At 36.0% G+C, this 17,884-nt stretch overlaps 1 long non-coding RNA gene across 3 annotated transcripts in view; it reads left to right on the forward strand.

Moving 5' to 3' along the window:
• LOC116440165 overlaps positions 1 to 16,056 on the forward strand; it is an 80,324-nt gene extending 64,268 nt beyond the window's left edge. Inside the window, exons 1-5 of one of the 3 annotated variants that reach the window (XR_004238440.1) lie at positions 345 to 7,696; positions 8,534 to 8,591; positions 11,279 to 11,409; positions 15,063 to 15,113; positions 15,581 to 16,056. This is a non-coding gene — a long non-coding RNA (uncharacterized LOC116440165). Of the gene's footprint in view, positions 1 to 344; positions 7,697 to 8,533; positions 8,592 to 11,278; positions 11,410 to 13,028; positions 13,131 to 15,062; positions 15,114 to 15,580 lie in introns of those variants that run through there. The other 2 variants (XR_004238439.1, XR_004238441.1) reach the window with 2 other exon arrangements.
• The last annotated feature ends 1,828 nt before the right edge of the window (positions 16,057 to 17,884 follow it).

Raw genomic sequence — 17,884 nt, forward strand, 5'->3', positions numbered from 1 at the left:
TCTAAATGTTGTAGTGTGTCTTTCTTGAAGAATTTGATTCAAAACTTTTGAATTTTTTCTGAATCCTGAAAATCAAAGTAATACTTTGCGAATAATGAGGATGAGCAATTATTAGAAAAGAATGTATATTTTATGTTAGGAAAAGATTTGTCAAATTATTTGTGACTGATCATTGAAAATCATCTCAGGTAAAAGGTGAGACTTCAATATAACTATTGTTATCCTGTAAGATTTATCCACTTGAAACTGGACCACATTTATGGAAATGATTGTTGCTTCATAGAGAACTAGCAAGAAGCTTAGTCATTTAGAAAAGGATGACCACAACAAATGGAACTCTTTCATGATGCATGGACCATTGACATATCCTGTCTGTGTTAACTTAAGGAAAAATAAAAAACAAGCCCGCACTCTACATTATTTTTCTACTGTTTTCTGATGAAGCTGATTTATATCATTATCAGCTCTCCAAAGTGACATTATGCCTGAGTATTTTCTGCTGGCTTGTGCTGTGGAAAATAAACATTAGAAATTAAAAGAGACTTTGAAGCTACTAATAGCATTTCATTTTACAGTTGCGGAACACGTGGTTTTTGTTCGTATTGTACATGCTCAATGACTGCTGACAGGTTATTCACTTCTTGACATTCTACTGCATTTTGATGATGTGAAAGGTCTTTCAGTCTTTGAAACTTAAAGGCATATTATCAGCCACACTCTTAATATACTCAGAATAGATGGAAATCCCCTATTTTTACAGAAATGAGACAGGACATTTTAGGCATCCCGGCTGGCATGAAGAATCAAGATGCTGAAAAGGAAATAGCCTTACTAACTCTGCATGGATTGCAAGTTCTCTGACTGGAATTATTTTCACTAATCAAATAAAGATCCCTCTAAATACTTTCTGAAACTAATGAAATTTACTTGAAAAAGGGAAAAAATGTTGAATTTTACCACTGAGAATTGTTTCTGAAATAAAGAAAAATATTTGCCACACTTTAAGTAAGTTCACATAAACTGACCATGAACTGTCATCTTAGACACAAAAGATTTCATTCTTCTGTGTGTGTAGTCTCATAGCAACAGATTTGCTTAAAAAATGTATTCAGAACTTAGTACAATAGAGATTTGAATAGAAAGAATATGAATGGTTTAAAATACATACCTAGAGTCTACTGAGAGGCATCATGGGTGGCAACACTTCCAGTTTTTGTCTGCAGACATCATAGGGACCAGTTTGTGAAGGCATGGCAGCAAAAAACAGTGAAATATGTAAAATGATTCTTCTCCTTGAGCATGCATCATGTTCTGACAGTCCCTACTCCTCCCATAATATTGAGCTTTGAAGGAAAATTCAAGATGTCCAGAGAAGGCAAAGAGAAAGGTCTTTATATGCTTTCTAATTGCTGAGACAGTCCTCCTGGTACGCAGTACTTTTAAAATCTGTCCACACACCAACAGTCTTGTGAATCGAGGAAGAAAACTTCACTTGAATCTGATATGTCTTACAAAGATACTTCTAAAGGAAGCATGAAAAAATGAGGCAATATTTTTTTGCATGCAGAAAAAACTCCTTATGGGACATGGGACATATATGTTGTCACCAGATTTCTTTTGCTTCTGTGCTATTGTAACTTTTGATGAGCTTGCTATGGTTCTGGAAATGAGAATTCCAAGCAGATTTTTATTGCTATGTTATGTATGCAGATCACAGTCATATGAGTCACTGTAGTTTTCTAATGATGCTGACTATCTTGTACACTGTTAACCAGAGGTTAGGAACAGTAGTGAACTCTGGAATTCATCTACCAGGGCTTTGACTTCAAAGTTCCCAAATAGGAGATCATCAACACTGCTGGAAATTGAGCTAGTGGCTCAAGACAGGTATCTGAGTATCTTGATGGAACCTCCCCCAGAAATGGGGTCAATAAGTGGTGACTGGGATTTTGAGGTTGTTCACCAATCATGTAATACATGTCATACGGCAAGGAATAAACATTTTCCGTCCTTTCCGTCCGTCATATTTGTGTCTGTAATTCACTGAAGTTGTAGCCTTTGAGCAGGAATCAGAAGTTCAAGAATGGTTTTCACATGTATGTGTAAATCAGCACTAAATAAAAAGAAAAAGAAAAATTAAAACATTTCTGAAAGAGTAGCTATGAGGCAAATACTGAAAGTGAAGATGGAGAAAATGCAGAAAATGCATTTTTTTAATATAGATCAGGTAGAGGAATAAAATCACACTTTGATGAAATCTAATCATTAAGACAAGAGCTGTGGTAGGAGGCAATTTAGCACAAAAAGACACACTAGGAAAGTCATATACCTTTCCACAAATAGATAATAAGCACAATTAATTTATTTGATGTCTCTGCTGATAAAAGTACATGCATCAGTTTAATAATGAGGTGGCAACTTGGTGCAATCCCATTTTGGAATGCCATAAAAGTTTTCAAAGACGTTGACGTTTAGTTATTTGCTCTGATTTTCAAATTTTAAAAAAAAGCAAACCATCACAACAGCAACAACAACAACAACCTACTGTTATAAAACTGAGCTTATTAGACTTCATGAATTATTTTGGCAAATAATGGCGAGTAATTATAAAGTAGTAAAAGCTGTGGTTTTATTGAAGTTATTCTGTGCACAAGTCTTGCAGTGATCACAACCTAACAGCCAGGTGAGTTCCACAAAGGTAACTTGCAACCGGCACAGACAAAGTGGAGTCATCTCATGATGCTTTCAGTACTGTGTTTATGCTGGTGCACAATTTAGTGCTAACCTCACCCAAATCACAGGCTGACTGCTGGAGTAGGAGCTCATGGAATCTCCTGGAATGCCAACAATGCTCACACCAGCCACTTGACAGACACCTTATGGGACAATAATACTCTATTTGTGTGCTTAAGTCTGACCCACAGACAAAATGCTCAAATAATCTATCAGTTTGTCTTGCTTTCTCTCAGATCTGGCTAATGCCCAGCAGAATAATCATTATTCATAGAATTCTGTTAGCAAAATTTTAAAATCTTAAAAAAATTACATGTGTGCAACACATCAGTGATTGTCAGCCTTGGTGTGCTCATAAAGATTCACATAACCATAACAAGGCTGATCTCAAAGATATGTCTACAACTGCAGAAATTAGAGCAATGCTTCAGCTGTGTTTTTATGGTATGTGTGTACTGCCCCAATTTTTTTCTTTTTTGAAGCCTGATTTCACTTTCATGGAAACACACCCATATTTGCAGAAATTCAGTTCTAATATTTTGGAATTATGTGGATTATACATACACATTATATGAAGGATGCTGCAAGTATATAAGATCAGATGAGTGAAGTTTGCTACAAACTTTTCTGATTTTCATCTCCCTAAACCAGATGTTCACTATTTTAATATTTGGAGAAAAATTAATATCTTTATGTTCCAATGTTTTGGATTCTTTCTTTCCAAAGTTCATGTTGTATGTGTTTAGGAAAGAAGCCACCTTTTATATGATTTATCTAAATTTCTCTGCAGACGAAATAAAATTTTAAAAAAAGGTGCATTTTGAAATATACAAACACATTTTGAAAAAAAAGTGCTTAGAATATACCCTTATTTTGTAAATTCAACATAGTGTTTTCAATAATTCAGTCAAAACAGAATTCTGAACACCATAGTTTGGCAACTAAAAAGCATGTAATTGAGATTTAAAACATGGTGTCCCCAGACTGAGTTTGTAATTGTTAAAAAATTTTAGTTTTGTTGGAATAACATTCTCAAGCAAAAAGTTATTTAGAGAAAAATTGTCCTGAAAAGTTGAATGATGTCTATATATGCTTTAGGGAAACCAATACTTATAACAATATATTTGGTTTTAGGGAGAAGTGTGAAAATTGCTGTGTGAAAATTAAGTGGTGTTCATTTTAAAGATTAATGTAAAAAAAGGCATTCAAACAAAAATACTCCTTCATAGATGAAAAGCAAAATAAAACTACATCTCAGGTGCATTGTTTTGCTGTTCCCTGAGGCCTGATATTTCTGGTGTGAAATACATACAGACATACTGCACTGTAATGCTGCAGCTGAGACCTATCAAGAAGCTCTGAGATGATTGTGCCTAGAATCTCCTGCTTTATTCTCCTATTACATGTGTAGTAAACTCTCACTGAGTTCTTTTGAAATCCACACTCTTTCAAATGCATTCACCATAAAAATGGAGTTACCTTATATAATTCTTGGCCTCTTATGTACTGAAAAAAAATACTTCATCTTTTCTTGGCAGAATTAGTGATTAACTAGGCACAGACCCAGGACTGCTCTTTGCTAGAGTTGGTTTTTCCTGTTTCCATTTTTAAATAATGTAAATTCAGTAGCTAGAATTTTTGGGAATACTTACAGATGAACACAGAAATAATTTTTCTAATTATAGTAATAATAATAACAACAACAATTAATCTTATGTTAGAAAACTTAGAGTAGCATGAGGATTTCTATGAAAGAAAGATTAAAGTAATGGTGAACCTGTAGGTCTGGACACAAAAGACAGCACATTTCAGTGTTAAACTAACCAGCCCCGGTGGGGTGCACAGAAACTGGAAATATCAATTCAGATGTTAATGAGTGCTGAGACCTACAGACAAGATGTAACTAGGCCACTATTAGCAAACTGCAACTTCAGGTCTTGGACAATCCTCCAAATCTTTTGGAGTAATCCAGATGGAATAATTGCTTGGATGACATCCTAGCAAAGGATATGGTAGAACAAACTAGTTTTCTGAAGTGGCCCGTATTCCATCTGTAACTCATTCTGCTCATACCAGGGACCTCCTAGGGTCTCACAGTCCTATTTGTATTTCCATTAGAGATTCCCACCTGTTGTGGGAATTTTTTATTCTTATTATTTTCTTATTTTTATTCTTATTATTATCTTATTTTGAATGAGAGTTCTTTTAGGGTGCTTTTCATTGAGAAATTCATAGAGATTTCAAGAGGAAAACAAGCTAATGTGTGATAGAGAAAGGATCTGTAAGGGATGAAGAGAAGTGTAATGCTGTTACCTTTTAACAGTGACCATTCTGTACCAAAATATTTAGAAGGACAGAACACAGAATAAAGCTTTGAGGCCCTGAAGGGATCTGAAAGAAAGCCTCAGACACAACAATCAGAAACCTTGATATCCTTGGCAAGTTGTGGCTCATCTCTTCCAGCCAAATTAGAAGCGACAAGTGTAATTGCTGAACACATCTCCTCTACACAATGGCTGATGTTCTCTGGAGAAATCCTTTTGCTCATGTAAAAAAACCTCATCAACACTGAGATAAGAAGAGGAATCTGAACAAGCTCCAGAAGTGGGCTAATGAGTGAAACTCATGAGGTTCAACAAGATCAAGTGCATGTGCACTCACAGCCCAGAAAGCCACGTCTGTCCTGGACTGTCTCAGAAGAAATGTGACCAGAAGGAGGTTGAATGAGGTGAATCTTTCCTGCTACTCCACTTTCCTGAGGTCACTCTTGGAGCAGTACAACCAGCTCTGGGGTCCATCCAGCATAGGAAAGAAATGGACCTGTTGGAGGAGTTCCAGAGGAGGCCCACCAATAGGATCAAATGGGCTGGAGAATCTCTCCTGTAAGAGAGGGGGAGTTTTTGAGGCTAGAGAAGAGAAGGCTCTGGGGAGACCTTATCCCAGCTTTCAGTACCTAAAGGGAGCTTGTAAGAAAGATAGGAACAAACTTTTTTAGTACAACCTCTGGCAACAGGGGACAAGGGGTCGTGGTTTTAAACTGAAAGAAGATAGATGTAGACTGAGAAGAATTTTTACAAGGAGGGTGGTGAAACACTGATATAGGTTGCCTAGGAGGTGGATGTTCCATTCCTGGAAGCATTCAAGGTCAAGTTGGATTGGTGCTCTGAGAAACCTGATCTAGTTGAAGATGTCCCTGGTCACTGCAGAGGGCTTAGATAAGAAGACCTTTAATGTTCCCGACCAATCCATACTATTCAATGATTCTAAGTCTAGAAAACCAACTAATTGGTAAATCAACAGCAGTACATTAATTCACTCAAATCTGAATTAAATGTTATCTATTTCATATATTGCACACTGAAAGAAAAAGAAAAATTTCAGATATTCAGAGCAATATGTAATGAAATATGATTTTTAACCAAATAGAGTTATTATTGTTTATCACCCTGTCATGCCAGCTTGCTTTTGACTAGCTAATACACTCAATAACATTACAGAAGTTAGAAAGAATTGTCTTTGAATTATATTTGGTGAATAATTACAAATCATGAATAATGAATATCAAAATGAAGGAAACTGTCTGCACACATTTCATCAACAGAAAGAACTAAATACATTTAATATATTTTTTAAGGTATTCTTTACCTTCTAGTTACCATCAGATATATATGGAGAGATGAGTAGAAATATCTAAATGAAAATGTATAAGCTGTTAACTTCAATGCCCTCTGTCATAAAATCAAGCCATTGACAGCAGTCATAAATGCAGTGTTTAATATCTTAAACCAGGCAGAAACAGAATTCATGTGGCAACATTAAAAAAAAAATAAATAATTCAAATATTCATCAAGGAAAAAAAACCACTTAAAAATTACAACAAAGGAATAGGTCAAATCTAAAAAATCTGAGTAATGGTCCTACACACCATTGTACCTAGTAAAAGCATGGAAATCAGAAAATTCAGTAAGCTTTTAAATTGTAGATGAATCCGAAAATTAGAAACAAATCACTGCTGCAGTATGTGCCCCAAGGCTGTTAGTCTCTTCACACACATCTGAAAGATTCTGTTGATGAATGTGTTCAACACAAGAAGATAAATTAAATTTCAAATTATGTATTTTTCTGGAAAAGTGAAATTATATTATTTAATATTGAAATTATATATTTTCCTGCAAATAGGACTCCAAGATATCTGTGTCACAAAGTGCTAGCAGTGGGAGACATTCATATATCAAAAGTGCATGTCTCATTTCAGAAAGACGTAGTATTCATGTCTTAAGTCTTTTTTGAGGATACCACCATGATTCTATTCCACAATCTCCATTTTTTGTTTTTGCTTAAAATAGCTGCCAAATGAAAAAGTCCATCTTTCCCTATCCATTCTTACCCTCTTCATTTCTCCTCTCTCAATTAAAAGAAGCAAGGAGCAGAAGGATGTAGTCTGTCAATATATCCCAATTTAATACAAACCCCTTGGTCATACCAGGTTCAATGTCTGGAGAACTTCCACATTGCCACAGAAAATTAAACTAATCTGGATAGATTCACAGGAAGCTGTATTTTCTGCTGAATGAAAGCTTTGGTGGCTTTTACCATTTTCCATTTCAGACTGAAACCATTAAGGAAACACATGAACACCTGAAAAACAAAGTGATTCTAAGACTTCCAGCTGTGAGTTGCATTAGGGCTTTTTACAATTACCCATTTTCTAGCTGCCAATTTAAAATGATCTGGTTATTACATTTTTTCTCAAAATAAGGATCAAGTTCCTTTAAGATTTAGAAAATGTTGTGGTGATGGAGAGACCACCCTGTTGGGGCTGTTCCTGTTGCACTGTGCTTTCTGCACTGAAATTTTCATCCATTTTCATCCACACTGGAAATTTCTGTGTTGAGTCTTCACTGAGTAACTACTCAGCCTTCATGAAAAGTCCGTGTGCCTTCATGGGGGTACGTGGGAAGAGGTAAGCTGAACTGGGGAGGCTGTGACTGTTGGAGGGAAAAAGATAGAATAGAGGGATAAGAGGGTAGAAGAGTTCCAGGATGACTTGGCTTGAGGAGAATAAACCTGGTATCAGGATTCAAAACTGGAAAGGTATGGAGAATATGCTAGGCAGAAAGGGAATTAAGGTTTCAAAACAACGTTTTTCTATTTGATCACCAGTTATGATTAGGTATTCAAATTAATAATCCTAAACTGAGTGTAAGTAATTTTAAATGTAACACTAGAAAATGTTCCATTTTGCCCTTTAATTTGGAATGCTTATAAGAGACATTATTTTTTTTTAATCTTGTAAAAGAAAGGAAGGTTGAAAACAGGGACTAAAATAACACTCCTCATATTTTCCTACCTGACATGAAGATAAAATATATCTTAGGAACAGGAGATAATACTGTGCAATGTCTGCAAGTTTTCTGCAGTATGATTTTATTCTGTTATTAACTCACTGAATGTAACCAGTGTCAGAATACTGAAAACTGATGTGAGATTTCTATTAATAACACTGAACACAAACTTTACCAGAAGATATATTTGGTACTTATGTCAAGAACAAGTCTTCCAGATGAATATAAACAGAGTATTTCTAAAAAAATAAAATTATACAGTGTATGGTATCTTTATACTGCATTTTTAATAATATCCATAATTAGCCTGCCTTCCTTCCTTCCTTCCTTCCCTCCTTTCTTCCTTCCTTCCTTCTCCTACATAGATATCTACCTCTCTCTCTCTGTTTACCTATTTACCTTCTTATATTCAAGAAGTCAGGCTGTAAAATTCAGTTTCTCCTTTTTCTTTACAGATTATGAAAGGATTTATTCATCTCGTGATACAAGGGGAGCACAAGTCAAAGAAAGAAGGTAACAGCAAAAACAAGTTTGAAAAACAAACTGGAAATTAAACTGAAAAAAATAAAGGAGTTTCTTAGAGTTTATTAATTTTTGAGGTACTGATAAAGGCAGACCTAAGAAAAGAAAATATGCTGGATCTGAGTGTGTTCTGTGGAGAAGGATGGGAGTATACACTTCAAAACTGTGATCTGGGAAAGTCATTTAGCATCACGTCAGCTCAGTTTTCCTAAATATAAACTGGTGAAGCTGGTGGAAAACAGTTTTGAAAGTCCTCTCTTGCTCAGGCACAATGTGCTTACAGATGTTCTCATGCCAAAGGGATAAGGAAGTTACAGAGTCCCACAATCTACTGTGTGGGATCTTTGTGTTTGTAAGGTTCATTCTTCATGTAGAAGATTCTCTCTATCTTAATCTAACACACTGGATTTAGTAACCTCGTTGCCTCTGCTGCTCTGCAGAGGTTTGGATGGGATTTTGTATACTAAAGAGGAGTACATGGAAGAGTCTGTGTCAGAGATGAAGTAATTTCAATGGGTAAATTAACTCTGTTGCTGCTTGCTGCTCTCTCAGAATGTTTTAAGGTGCTTATATCAATAAGATCAAAGATCATGGGAGAAAGTATGTCTAACAACTTGTGAAAGAAAAGAAAATAGAAAGATCTGAGGAAGCTTTTCTTTTCCACCCAAACACAGATCCAAAGACAGAAGGAAACACTGAAACATTCATAAAAGCATCTCTTCTGTCCTACAATCCAAACATCTGGAGCAGCTGCCTTTGGCACTTCTTGATGCTGACGTAGTTTCTTTGTTAGATGTTACTCAAGATTCTCAAGTTTGTCTTGCAATACTTGAAATCATAAGGCACTGTAGATTTTAGAAGTTCATAGTATGACTATATGACTAGGCAAGCACTTAGGAGTTATTTGGTTCATAGATTTCGATTGCTTCTTATTTTTTATGTTTAATTATTGTAACATTCATTTCATGTTTAATCATCACTATTCCACTTTCTGTCAGAATGAAAGAAATTTGACTCCTGCTAAGATCTTGTCCTAAAGGATTGATTTCGCTAAGAATGCTGGAGCCTAAAACAGGACTTCAGGTACCTTAGTTAGTTTTTCTTCTGATCAATGTACAAATGATCTAAGCATTTTAGCACCCATATTCAAATTAAAACTTGACAGAACCCAGAAAATTAGTTGCTACAGTGCAATAGAATTTGAGGCCTGAGTCTTTACCTATGTTTTGTCTAGGGGGATTTTTTCGGGGAGATGGAAAATTGAGTTTGGAATGGATGAATCAAAACCAGGAAATGATGATAACAAAGTTTCTTGCAGACTTATTTAGCACATCCATTTTCTACTGCAACAGTTGCATGTAGTAAGGATATCAGCCTTATTTAATAATTCAAGCATAACAGATGAAAGTGTCCACTCTCAATAGACTTTTCCAACCTGCACCACATCAGAAGAGTTGCCTGCAATAACAGAAGTTCAGGATTATTCAGCATTCAACAGCCTCTCCCAACCAGCCCTGAGCAGGAACAGAGCTCTTCAGCTTGCCCTAAGCACATCTTAAGTTTAATTAATGGAATGTAAATACTTAACTAATTTTCAGGTACAATTCCAGGACCAAGCAGTTAAAACATTAGTCACAAAACTGCATAACTCTTAGGACCTAAAATTGTTTTTCTTTGGTGTTAGTCCTTCTCTGCTGCAAGACAGGAAGATTGGGTTTTCTGCATTAGATTAAACTTTGAGAAGATGCCTACTGTGCTGAAAAGGCACAGTCGGAAGTGGAAGCATCTGCAATGATGTGATAGTGTACACATGGTGGATGGGAGATGTAGCTTCTGCTGATTATAAACATCAATTCCTCAGCGGGAAGTCCCACTGACAATATTAGTTTTTACTTAGGAACAAGTACATCCTCCAAGTTCTGTCTAATGTGAAAAGATTTATTTAAGAGAAGGTGAAAAGCTAGCTTTGTTATTGCTTTTGTATGGCTCTTGCCTATATCACAGGGCTGTAGGCAAAAATATAGCAGGAACTATGGAACACCAACATGAAATTTGTGTTAAAAAATAGATCAAGATCACATAGATGCTTGTGTCAGAAGTAGTTTATGTCTCACTTAAATAACACTTTGTTTTTACACACCTAGGACACTTACTCAGATTTTATCATGTTGAAAATGCTGTTCTTTTAAGTTACATTAACAGAAAGACCATTCCTGAATCACCTTCAAAATAAAGGCAAGGAAAAGGTAGAAGTAAGCAAACAGCAGCAAAATGAAATAGAAAGTAAGCCAGCATTGTAGCTGACGAACTAATTAGTTTTAGCACATGACCAAGCTGGAAAGCTCTGATGAAATAACTATATCATAATTCTGTCATTTGCTAGATATAAACCCAAAGTAGATTATACATTTTAATTGCATTCTGATGAGGACTAGACTCCTTCAGTGTACACATTACTTCATTTTCCCTTTAAATCAGTGTCTTTTTGTTCTCCTTTCTATTTATTCCTTTGGAGTTCTGAAGCATCAAATCATCTATCTGAGCAGTTTCCAACATGAATCCCAAAGCTGAGGAATGATTTATACCAGAACCTCATGTATCAGCAGTGCTGTACTTTTTCTCCAGAATTTTGTCATATCCTGTTTTGCATATCTTGAGTATAAATGTATTTTCCACAGGGGCAGGATACGGTTTGTTTTGATCCCCATCTGAAAGAGACTCAAAAGCCAAATGATGAAAAACAGACTCAAACTTCTTTCTCCACTGAGTTTGACAAATTATTCTAATATGCAGCAATCATAAGGAAAAGGTAAGAAGGTTCCGAACTCAAGCACTACCACCTCCCTCTATGTGGGAAAAATAGATTTTAACTTATAGAGTGCTTCTTTTTCTGCTTAAAAGCATGATTTGAAAATGCCTATTTGCATGTGATAGATTAGATAGATAGATAGATAGATAGATGGATGGATGGGATTTCTTCTTACTGCTTTGGAAGGAATTACTCATAACATCTTTCATGGAAAAAAAAGAAATTCGGTACTTCCCCTCACCTATAGGATAGACTATAACTACAATTTTAAATTCTAAATATCTAAATATTCTTTAAATTATAAATATTCTTTAAATTCTAAATAATTTTAAATTAAATTTCATCTCAGTAGTTCAGACACGTGTCAAATTGCAGACTGTGCAGAACCAAGCTGCCCATTCCCAGATCCCAAAGGGTTTGCCTGCATAGCCCTGTCTTCTGCATCCTTGGGCACTTAGAGCAGGGCTCTCAGGAACACAGTGTCTTTCTGCAGAATTAGAGTCTGTATCAATGAACCCGGAGAACACAGAGGCAGTGCACACCACTATCACCTCCTGACACATCAGTGCCAGCACATGGTCAGACTCTGGACAGAGGAGTTGGGAACACAGCTCCTCACTGTACCAGCACAAGTTTAGGTCTCTGCCTCCTGTTAACCACTCTTCCTAAACCGAGGTGAAGTGGGACAGTCTAATTAACACCATGGATCTGGCCTTGGTCCACCAGAACTAATCGCAGCTCTTTTTGTACCATAACCACACCGCAGTGCTGGTTTTACAAGGGCTGACAGAGGCTCAGCAAATTTGTTTCAGTGCTGCTCTGCTTTTGGTATCTGATGGCAATAAAGGCATATGAAAAAGACATTAGGCCTGATAGATCAGTCTTGATAGACTGTGGCTAGGCAACATGGACATAAAGCAGAGATTATCTGGAGCCAAAATACATTGCCCACAGATAGTGGAGGTATTCAGGCTCCATGATCTTTCATTCACTTCAGATGACTGCATAAATCCCAATTAGATTTCAAGTCACTTCTGTGAATAAGGCCATAAGTACTTTTCTCTCTCTCTCTCTCTCCTTCTATTCTGGCCATTTACTTGTCCATGAATGTCAGTGTCCCAGGGTGCAGAATAGGAAAGGCTGTTCTGTATCCTGGGACACTGGAAAATTCAGGTACAGACTTAGAAGATCAGCATTTATTTAGGAGCAATCGCACAGTGTAAGGGTATATAAAGATCTCAAAACCCCTCTCTGATCTTAATCTGTATAAAAAGGCAAAAAATTTGCACAACTTTAAAAAAAAATTATCTGCATATTGATATGCAGCCTTTAAAGAAACCTGGAAAGGGAGAAAAGCGAAATTTGAGTAATTTATTAAATGTTGATTTATTTTCTTCCCCATCTGTGTCAACTGTCCACAACTAAACTGTTACTGGCACAATAACCTGTTGTGACTATTTCCTCTGCAGGCTTTCAGAACACACTGTGAAAGTTGCATGTCAGGTCCCAGTGTCCTACTTTAAATTTGAGGTCCTCCTCTTAGACAGGTCAGCTGCCAGGATTAAATAAACTCTGTCAGTCTTGGCCTGGAACTGAAGATTTTGCTCTCCTGATTACAGTTGGCATACAGCATCTTCTGGATTATCACTGGAACAGGTTTTCCAGAAAAGCTACGGTTTCCCCTTCCCTGGAAGTGTTCAGGGCCAGATTGGATGGGACTCTGAGCAACCTGGTCTGGTGGAAGGCAACCCTGCCCATGGCAGGGGAGTTGGATTTATAATGTCTTTAAAGTCCCTTCCAACCCAAACTATTTTATAATTATATGTTGTTATGATTTTATGATCCAGCGTACTTTCAACAAAGATAATTTTGTTCTTTCTTTCATATTTTTATCACCACTAGTGGAAGATGAGAGAATTGTGAGGGAAGATGAGGGGAAAATGAGGGAAGAATGAAGAAAGAATGATTTTTTTTTTCATTACTCCATGTCCTCAGCAAAGTATGGCAAGATTTACTGTTTAGTGGTTCACAGGCAGTATTATTTGGCCATATAAGGTTCTAAGGAATTGAAACATGAGTCAGTCCACAGTAACCAAGTCAACATTGAAACACAGTGCCTGCAAATTGACAAACAGTGGTGGGGTTGCTTTGACAAAAATCTATGTCATGATATACACGTACCAAGCTGTGTCTCAGCTGGCTGTGCAGATTTTATAGTGATGAGTTTCAGACGAAACTCTTAAAGAGGATGTCTAAGAAACTAAATACATATATTATCTAATAACTTGTTGTAAAGCTTGAAGCAGTGAATGGCAAAATTATTACACTGAATATCAGTTGCCTATGAATATGTACATAAATAAAATCAGACAAATTATGGATGTATATAAAAAGTAACCATATTTCTTGCTTTTCTTGTTTTACCCTCCAATAAACAATTTAAACAAAACTATCTATTTTAATACCTTATTTTTCTGTGAAATACTTGATATTTTCATCATTAAACACAATTTTATCTGTGGTATTCATTGATTCCAAAGGATGCTCTTAATTTTATTTTCAATAATGCAGGCATCATGTTTAATGAACACAAACAGTTCTTTTTAGCTCTGAACCAGTGGGAACCACAGAACCCTGAATTTATTCCATGAATCCTCAGTAGATGGCATGGGTTTTTGCTCTTTACTTGCTGAACATTTCACAAGATAAAAAGTTTTGCTGTAGGATTTAATCTAAAATGTCTTGCCATTAGTGGAAAACTATATCTTGAAAATATTTTCCCCTTTTGTGACATTTCTTGTTACACTGTGAAGGTAAAAGAATAAAAATAGAACACAAATAAAAATGACTGGTTTAAGTCAAAATTATCTTTGACCATATTGCAATTTATGACTTTATCTTAGAATTTTTAAAGTTCGATTTCACTTTTCTTAGCTGGAGTAATGATTCATTAGATATAACAATGCAAAAATTCAAAATGTTATGTAAATAATTAATTTTGCAGAACAGTAAATATAGTTTTACTTGATCTGTGTAAAAAATAAGTCATATTTCAATATTCCTTATGAAGTGAATGAGGCAATTTCTTCATCATTTAGCAGTGATTTAAAAGTAAGTAGAAAATAACATGAGAAGAAAAAAAGAAACACAGCCTGGGTCTTTGGCTATACTTCTCAGCAATGCTAATTAAGATAAGGTCCTCAGCAATATCACGTGATGTCTGTGATGCTCCTTTTACTGTGGAATGTGGAATATCTGAGTGACTGCTTAGGGAAGGACTAAGAGGCCAACTTGTTGTTGGGCAGAGAGCTGCTAGAAAAGCATTAACTGCCCATAAAGAGTAAATAAAAAACAAATTTATGGTATTAATTTCATGAAAAAAAATTAGTAAACACAGATAAATTCAGTGTCTTTTCATAACTGTTGAAAGCTTGTTTTCATGGAGTTTGCTTAGCAGTCCGCCTTTTTCCTTTATTTTTATTTGAAAAGATATGTCTCAAAGCATCTTATTTTTTTTTCTTTGCCTTATTTTACACATTCTTATGTGTTTTATTATGCAGTTTATATATTTTTCTTATGCAGTTTATATATATACAGCTTATACTTCATGTCTAGGATTGATTTTTACTTGATGTATATGGTCAACTTCACAGGAAGAAAAAATTCCAAGCACTCAGTGTGCACTGATTGGGCCTCAGCTGCAGGTAAGCTGGATTTTAACAAGATTTGTTACAAGTTCAGCTCAGAGAATGTTAAGAGAAAAATCAGCACTAGTGATTTTCAGTCTGAAGTTGATAAACATCATATGAAGGTTCCACTATTGATTCAGTCTGGTACATGGGCAGACTGGGTCTGGTCAAATCCAAAGACAAATCTATACCAGTCACCAATCTGAAAAACATAAGGTAGTGTTAGGCCTAAAATATTTTAATATCTCTTCAGAAAAAACATCATTGTTAACCTTTAGCCTTCTTGGGAAGTCTGGTCATTTCTGAGCCTCCAGACACAGATGGGATTGATGAAAACCAAGAAGCTCATGTGGCCTGAGCATCAATGAGCTTACATACCTGTGAAAGATGCCTGGCCTGGGAATATGGCAGATATGCCAATTTCTTAGCAATCTGCAAAAAAAATGTCAGAATCTGACTGAGACTGTATTTCTTTTCTGCAGGTCTCTGGTTAACAAGATTGTCTCAGAAAATAAATGGTGCAGCTGTTATTAAAATCTGCGTGGAGAAAAGATAAAAGTCTGACTGCCAATTGCTTGTCAACATCCTTTGGGTGCATGACAAATCTACTTTATCAAGAGCAAAGCATTGGTTTCTGTGTAGCTTTCACTGATTTAATAAAACCCAAGTGTGCAAGCTTAGCCTGATATGTGTGAGCCCTTTCCCATGTGGTTTCTGATGTTTCTGAGATAGCTGGGAGCTCTGATACCAGAATAGTTTGGGAGAACCCTGGAGAACCCTCTTCCACTTCATTTTAAGGCTGCTGTACCTATCCCATTTCCAATGTATCATCTGGTAACCCCATAACTGATATTAGAAGTCAATTTCAAGCCACAGATGACTTGATTAAACTCTTCAGACTCCTATTTCATTGGATTGAGACTGCCAAAAAGAAAAAATAAATTCATCTACACAGACATATTGAATTGGAACAATTTGCTAGTTTTATGATAGGCTTTGGACTACATTGTTGCTTTGAGGAAAAGCAATAATATGCATAAAATCGCATCTGGAAGGGAGAGGTGAGTGGGAATCACCTCCAAGTCTCCTTTGAAGAAACTGCGGATGGCGAAGTCATCTCTCATTTCTATGAAGGCAAGCAAGCAAAATGCGTGCGGTCTTTAGAGGAGCTCATTCTCCCCCACATTAAAGCTTTTACACCAGTGTTGTAGACTGGAACATTGTGAAACATCATTATTTCACAGACATTTTTCCAGGAGGAAGTGACTACTCCTCAGCAGATTGCAAGACACTTCTATGCCACTCTATGGCCAAGTGGCCTGAAAAGTTTCAATAACTAATGTTGTTAATGGTTCAGAGGGATGAATTCTGAGTCTTCAGAAGCACACATGTGGCATAACTTGAATATATAGCCATGCCACAGTTAGTTCAACTATCCTGATGCACTGACAATTTCTTTAATCATAAGGATGACAAACACTAAGTGTTGAAGGTAAATACGCAGAAGAGTGAAGAAAATCACTCATAACTCATACATATAGATAGTATTGCTGCCAATAACTTAAACAAGGATAATTAGATAAAGTACTTGAATTGGATTCAAGTATCACTAATCACATTTAGCAAGAAAGACCAGAGGTTTGCTGAAAGAAATTACGGCAAACAGATCTCTATTTATAATGCAATCTTTTCCCAGCAAGTTCTACAAAGTTTCAGTTGGTTTATTCCAGTTTCTAAGGAAAAAAGGTCACTTGTCTTCAGTTGGTTTTGTACACTTTTTTCCTCTCATTAGTGTTTCCCCTATTCAACCAAAATAAAGGTGGTCATTTTAAAGTTACTGACATTTTCTGACAAAAGAGCTATTGCCATTAAATGTAACAACACTTTGTAATGCCACACCTCTTCAAAAAGTACTTGAAGTCCTGTAGATCCAACATATCATTTACTTTATTTTTCTTAGTTCCAGGACACATTTTGTGACCTGGTTACTCTCCTTGGGTATCTTCTGAAAAAGGCTATGTTTTCTGTCTGTGTATTACCCTGGAAAAGAAACACAGCAGTTACAAAACTGTGTAATTACTTAATCATTACTTTTCTATCACAGTACTATGATCATAAAACTGTACAAAAGTTGTCCAAGTGGATGAATATTTTCCGTTTCAGGCTCTAGTGTAATACCACAAATGCACAACACATTTTAGAGGCCCTGTCCCAACAAGAAAAAAAAGCCCTTGTTTTTCCATCACAGCTGAGTGGAAGCTTTAATAATCAAGATAAGTATGACATTCATTAATACTTAACACATGGTTGCCACTTGAATTTGTTGTCAAACATTGGATATCCAGTGAAATTAGGTATTAATGCTGTCATAGAACAGATAATTAAACACTGGTTTTGTTGATCAGTGTTGTGATCTTGATCTTCAGTGGTAGCCAAGACTGATAAAATAGTAACATAGTGCCAAACTAAAGTCAGTAAACAGTACATTTTACTACTTTATATGATTTTTGATTTAGCTTGTGATTGCTTTCCAGAATATTAAGCTGATCTGGATATGTAGTAATAACAAAAACCATGAGTGCTCCATATATTCCCATTGGATAACGGTTTTCAGAGCAAAAATAAAATAGACTTTGGCTATGTGACCTGTGTCATTTCACAAAACCTGATCATGCCACTGATTCTCCCATATGCTTATACAGGGATTTATGTCAGAGAGCTGTGACACCCTTGAGCAAACGACATTTTCTCATAATCACAGGACATTTTAGGGAATAATTAACTTG

Source organism: Corvus moneduloides, chromosome 2, assembly GCF_009650955.1.
Source record: "Corvus moneduloides isolate bCorMon1 chromosome 2, bCorMon1.pri, whole genome shotgun sequence".
NCBI classification, from domain to species: domain Eukaryota; kingdom Metazoa; phylum Chordata; class Aves; order Passeriformes; family Corvidae; genus Corvus; species Corvus moneduloides.